At 40.3% G+C, this 6,717-nt stretch overlaps 1 long non-coding RNA gene across 3 annotated transcripts; it reads right to left on the bottom strand.

The window, feature by feature from the left end:
- Positions 1-976: 976 nt before the first annotated feature.
- On the bottom strand, positions 977-5,062 carry LOC116273804. Of its 3 annotated transcripts, XR_004182219.1 has the most exons (4): positions 4,950-5,062; positions 3,397-3,492; positions 2,994-3,151; positions 977-1,835 (listed from the first exon to the last, which is right to left on the bottom strand). It is a non-coding gene; the product is annotated as an uncharacterized LOC116273804 (long non-coding RNA). The 3 variants fall into 3 exon arrangements; XR_004182218.1 differs by having other exon boundaries at positions 2,994-3,492; XR_004182217.1 differs by lacking the exon at positions 4,950-5,062 and having other exon boundaries at positions 3,397-3,584.
- Positions 5,063-6,717: the final 1,655 nt, after the last annotated feature.

The following is a 6,717-nucleotide window of genomic DNA, read 5'->3' as shown; positions in this document are numbered from 1 at the left end:
AGAGAAAGTGCTAGATATCTTGCCTGTGGCTAGCCTTGGAACAATAATCGCCCTGTCCTCAGAGAAGAACACATGAAACTCTCAAACTTCATTCCAGTAATTGGACTTAAAGGGTTAAACATACCATATGGGGAAAGATAGTTTAACTTGATTAAGAGATAACTGTGGCTCTTTATGATGGAAATGGTGAATTGGCTTGACCCATCTCAGATTTTCATGTATTAACTTCCAGGTAGCATATTAGCATTAGCTTGGGATCATGAAACTATGGTTTTCAGCCTCAGTACGAATCTGAGAAAAACAACTGAAATGGATAGAATTTTCTTTGAAACTTCTTTATCTGCATTTTCAGTACTTGTGTAGGGGAAAGACAACAAGCATTAGAGCCAAAACTTGGACTTGACTTCCATCTCAGTCCTCAGGCAGGTTCCATAACCTCCCCAAACTCATTTTCTCATCTATAAAATATAAAATAATATCTACTTTGCATGGATGCTGTGAGGGTTATGGGTAATGTATATAAAATGCCTCTCCCATCACAGACAACTAATGAGAGCTTAGTATATTTATAATTGCATGTTCCTCTTTTCCGCCCCCCCACATCTCCCAAACAGTGCTTAGCATACAGTAAGAATCCAAAAATGTTTGCTGAATTAAATTAAACCTTAGATGGTAGATAGATGGAGTTAGTGGGAGGAAGTGTTAAGACTATACCAGGCTCAGCCAGGCGCGGTGGCTCACGCCTGTAATCCCAGCACGTTGGGAGGCCAAAGCAGATGGATCACCTGAGGTGAGGAGTTCAAGACCAGCCTGGCCAACATAGTGAAACCCCACCTCTACTAAACATACAAAAATTAGCCGGGCATGGTGCACACCTGTAATCCCAACTATTCAGGAGGCTAAGGCAGGAGAATGAATCACTTGAACCCAGGAGGTGGAGGCTGTAGTGAGCTGAGATTGTGCCACTGCACTCCAGCCTAGGCGACAGAGCAAGACACTGTCTCCAAAAAAAAAAAAAAAAAGGCTATACCAAAATCCGCCCCTTGGCACATCACTTGCTCACATGAGAGCTTCATCTCCCACTTCCTGTCCCTCACATCTAATCACCAAGTTCTATCTATTCAAGCTCCCAGCATCACTAGAATCTACTCACTTCCCTTAGATCCTGCTGCCACCTTAGTTCAAAACTCCATCTTCTCTCTCACCTGGTCTACAGCAAAGGCTGGCCCCTCATAGTCTGTTCTCGCCCCTCTACAGTCCTTTCTCTTCACTGTAGGTGGAGGGATTTTTTTCCTTTTTTTAATTATGAAAAATTTAAAACATTCACAAAAATTGAGAATATAATGAATATCCATGTACCCATGACCCAGCTTCATTCAATTATCAATGAATGACCAATTTTGCTTCACATATACCCCACCCACTCTCTCCAGTGTTCTTGGATTATTGGAAGCAAATTCCAGAAGCCATCGCTTTTGGAAGGGGAGTCTTTTCATGGATTCAGAATAAAATTCAAAATCCTTCACATGGCTTGCTAGGTCCTTGATCTCTGCTGACTTCTCCAACTACGGATTCTAGCTTGCTATTCCCCAGACCCAGACCCAGGCAAGCCAGCCTTCCCTCAGTTCCTTCACCATTCATGTTGCTTCTTTCTGTTCCTGCGGCCTTCACGCTGCTTTCAAAGCCCAGAAAGCCTGTTATCATCTTCTTTCACTCTGTTTGCTGGACTTTAGCTGCTCATGTCTTTGCTATCCCTCTGAATATCACCTTCTCAAGAGGCCCCTGGCTCAGGCTAGGTGTCCCCTTGCTTGCTCTCTTGGCACCTTCTGCTTCTCCTGAAATTATTAATACATAATTTTGTAGTTAGTCATGTAAAGCTGCCGTCCCTGTTAAAAATGAGCTTTATGGCATAGGAACCATGTCTGTTTTGTACCCCGCTGAGGAACCCAGTACACAGCTCCACACCTTCTTTATAGGAGGCACCTAATAAATATTTGTTGAATGACGTCCCCAAGAAAGGTAAATACAAAAGCCACATGCATTTCACATTATAAATTGCTTACATACTGAGACCAGTGTCTTAAACCTTTTATAACCGCAAGAACAATGCCCAGGCCTTTAATTTTAGGTGTATTTTGTTACAGTCAACATGACTTTTTAAAAAGATTCTGAGCTGCATATTATGCTAGACACTGAAGGTTCAAAGATAAATAATACACTGTCAAATGACAAAAATTACAACAAACTTAGTTTAAATATCTCAATTGACTTTATGTGAGATTCTGTAATTGGGCAACACTCCATTCCATAAAATAGAGTAAGTGTTCCGATGAGCTGAGCAGATGACGTTGGCTTTATAGACAAAGAAGGGTGGAAGAAAGCACAAGCAAAGAATGAAAATTGCATTGATCCTTTCAAAGCCACTTTTCTTGTAAGGTGGGGCAGGAAGCCACAATAATTCGAAAAATAACTGATTAGTTAATATTAGGTTACTGCAGGCTACTTCTGTTGTACAAAGGTTAAAGCAGAGATTTAACCAGGCCTGTATGAGAAACTGGCTGTTATCTCTCTCTCCTGATTTCTCAGAAGGTCAGACAACAACCTAGTTTGGATTTGGTGATGTGGAACTTTATCAAAGGTAACTCTATTCTGATTTTTAGTCTGGTCTGTTGGAGCCTAGTGCAGAAACTTAGTCCAAAACTAGAGCCCCCTGTAATTTTTATTTAACTACACAGATCATGCCCTCAGGAGTTGCATCTAGAAATAAAGAGCGCCATTTAATGATTCGAAAATTGACCATTTCTCATACTATATGTAGAAGGCAGAATATTTCATTAGCTAGGAAATCTATAAAGTGTCAAACAACTAGAAATAAGCAAAAATTTGCCATAAAACAACAGCTAAATACTGGGTCCTTCTTTTCGGCCAAGTATGGTGAAAGCATTTTTCACATATGATTTCATTGAATTCTTACAACACCCTTTGAGACTTACCTTATGCTTCCTATTTCACAGATGGAAAAAATCTACCAACACGTTGAAAATGTAGGCAACACTTTCTAAGTTACCCAGGAGTTTAAACCAGGGAGTCTGACCCCGAGGGTATACTCTTACCCTCTATGCTGGGGTTAACAAGCAATCTTCAAGTACTGCTGCAAGAAAAAAATAAAACAAAGGACACTTTTTAATTAATCAGTGCTTCCCACTTCATGACCTGGTTTCATAGTTATGTGTGTACACTTTCATAGGAAAACAGCAGATGTTGTGAAACCTGTTACTGATAAGGCTAGGTTCCTATGGGCCCAAGGCACTACCCATTGAATGTGGACTTTGTACCAAATATTTCCTATAGAGAGAAATAAGCTAGAAATTCTCAAGGTGTGAAGCTACTGCCTACCTTGAACCTAGCCTGTCTTCTTGGCCAAACTGAAAGCTCTGCCTTGTTTTCTTCTTGTGCAGTACACCTTGTCGGCTTACCTCCTACAGATGGGATCTAGCCAAGAGGAAATTCGTTATATTTTAAAACAGATAAATTGTTCAGATGAGTTACATGCTTGGAACTTAAACCATGACAAAAAAATTCTGTATTAATTATGCATATTTGGGAGTTTGTTTTTAACTTTTAATTAAGGGAAATTTCCATCATACGCAAAAATAGACCACGTAGTATAATCAGCCCCCATGTACTCTTCACCCTGCTTCACATACACTTTTTTGTGGATCCATATTACCTCCTCTGTCTTAACTAAGCCATTGCTGGATGAAAAGAAACCCTAGAGCAGCATTGTTTAATGTGAACCAGATATGTAATTTTACCTTTTCTAGTTGCCACATTTGAAAAGTAAGAAGAAACAAGTGAAATTAACTGTAACAGTACATTTTATTTAACCTATTAAAAATATTATTCCAGTACTATCAACATAAAAATTATTATTGAGATACTTTATATTCTTTCTTATGTAATAAGTCTTTTAAATGCAGTGTACATTTTGCAGTTACAGCATATTACAGTCTGGACGGGCTTAATATTTTAAGGGCTTAGTAGCCATATGTGATATAAGTTAAATATACTAGTTTGTGATTAGTGGCTACCATATTGAACAGAACAGCCCTAAAGCGCCTAGGATAAGAGAGAGAGGACTAAACTCTGATTTTTCTCTTGTCTAAATTCCTATCTAAGGGGCTTGGGGAGTCATGCCCTACAAACCATAAATTCTCATCAGATGGGATTTATTTAACCCTGTATATTGTGACTTACTTTCCAATCTGACTCTGGCATGACAAGGAAGAAAATCAAAATATTTTACCCCAAAACATGTTTCTCTGCCATATCTTGAAATGGCCCTGAAAAGCCATCTCTTATGGGAAAAATCCACATTCTGTAGAGAATCCCCTTTCTCCTTTGTTTTCCTTCTTTGTTTTCCAGATCCAGGAGATAATCAACTAAGAGCCAGGTACCCTTTTAGGTCCAATATGAAACAGTTTACAACCTGCTCTCTCTGTAGTCTGCTAAGTCGGTCTCCACAACCCTTTATCTTAACCTAAGCATTTCTTTTCTATTGATCCCAGGTCTTCAGATAAACTCAACCAACTGTCAACCAGAAAATGTTTCGATTTACCTACAGCCTGGAAGCCCCACCGCTTTGAATTGTCCCAATTTTCCAAAGCAAACCAATGTGTTTCTTAAATGTATTCTATTGATGCTCATACTTCCCTAAAATATATAAAACCAGGCTGTACCCCCACCACTTTAGGCACATGTTCTCAGGACCTCCTGAGACCTGTGTCGCAGGCCACAGCCACTCATATTTGGCTCAGAATAAATCTCTTAGAATATTTTACAGAGTTTGACTCTTTTCATCGACAGGAGTAAACAGCTATTTTGCAATTTACCCGAAAATAATGCTACTAAAGGTTTCTGGCAAAAGTTGAAGTACAGTGCATACATACTGGGCTTCTCCATGAAATCTCCAACAAAAGAAGACCAACAACAATAATTAAAAAGTTAGTCAGGAGGCTGAGGCAGGAGAATTGCTTGAACCCGGGAGGTGGAGGTTGCAGTGAGCCGAGATCGCACCAGTGCACTTCGGCATGGATGACAGAGCGAGACTGCATCTCAAAAAAAAAAAAAAAAAAGTTAGACAAGTGCTTCTACAAAAAAAGGAAATAACTATTAATGCAACCTCCAAACCCCAGACTATGATGATATGTGGCTTTCCAGATCTTGAGCAAGGTTATAGTGAGTAGAAAGTATGTTAGCAGTTCCTGAGAGGTTACAATAAGTTGTAAACTCTAGACACAGTGGCTCTAGACACTCAATACCTGGTTCTGCTATTTACAAGCTGTATGACTTGAGCAAGTTATTCAGTTTCTCTGTGCCTCACATTCCTCATCTATAAAAATGAGCATCATAAATTCTGGGATAGTTTTCAGGACTGAATGAGAAATACATGTAAAACATGTTAGAACCATGCTTGGCCCATGTTAACCTTTCATAAATGATCACTATTCAAAACAAAAACAAAACAAACCCAACAGCAACAGAATTGTGGGGAGACCCACAGGAAAATGAGAACTGAGGATGAGGAAGGTGGGGCTGATGATACAATTGAATTCATCAGTAATTTTTCTCTGTGCTCTGGATTCTAACTTAACAAAGGTTCTTGGAGACAGGAGTAAGAAGAGAGAAGAAATCAAAACTGGCTTTGCTGGTGCTGACCAGCCCATTAAGCAGAGTTAAACATAAAATCCCTAGACAAAACATCTCTCATCTAGGACTTTTTTTTTTTTTTTTTGCGACAGAGTTTCACTCTTGTTGCACAGGCCAGCGTACAATGGCGCGATCTTGGCTCACTGCAACCTCTGCCTCCTGGGTTCAAACGATTCTCCTGCCTCAGCCTCCCAAGTGGCTGGGATTACAGACATGAGCCACGACGCCCAGCTAATTTTTGTTTTTTTTTTTTGAGACAGTCTCACTCTGTCGCCCACGCTGGAGTGCAGTGGCATGATCTCAGCTCACTGCAAGCTCCGCCTCCCGGGTTCACACCATTCTCCTGCCTCAGCCTCCCGAGTAGTGGGACTACAGGCGTCCGCCACCACGCCCAGCTAATTTTTTGTATTTTTAGCAGAGATGGTGTTTCACCGTGTTAGCCAGAATGGTCTTGATCTCCTGACCTTGTGATCCACCTGCCTGGGACTCCCAAAGTGCTAGGATTACAGGCGTGAGCCACCACGCCCAGCCAATTTTTGTATTTTTAGTAGAAACAGGGTTTCACCATGTTGGCCAAGCTGCTGTCAAACTCCTGACCTCAAGCTATCCACCTGCCTTGGCCTCCCAAAGTGCTGGGATTACAGGCGTGAGCCACCGCACCTGGCCTATTATCTAGGAATCTTTATAGTTGTCTACAACAACATCCTACCTGGGCAGCTTGCTCAACTGGAAAGAAATCGTCCCACTAAAAATAAAAAAGACAACATAACTTGGGGAGAGTGTTCTAAGGCAACATTTTCATTCTGAAGTTGTCAGCTACTCCAGCTCAATAAACTAACCCTCTCCAAACTGTTTTTCAACAAAAGAGCAAAAGAACCAGATACAATTGTTTGCATGTAGATAGGAGTTAAACACAGAAAAAAAATGCAATTTAAGTTGTATGCATAGTACAGTTTTAAAAAGTGACAGATACAGAAGAATATTTAAGAAAAAGATCTCACTCTCAAA

This window comes from Papio anubis, chromosome 2 (genome assembly GCF_008728515.1).
Source record: "Papio anubis isolate 15944 chromosome 2, Panubis1.0, whole genome shotgun sequence".
In the NCBI taxonomy this organism is placed as follows: domain Eukaryota; kingdom Metazoa; phylum Chordata; class Mammalia; order Primates; family Cercopithecidae; genus Papio; species Papio anubis.
This window is presented reverse-complemented; position numbering and strand designations above follow the sequence as displayed.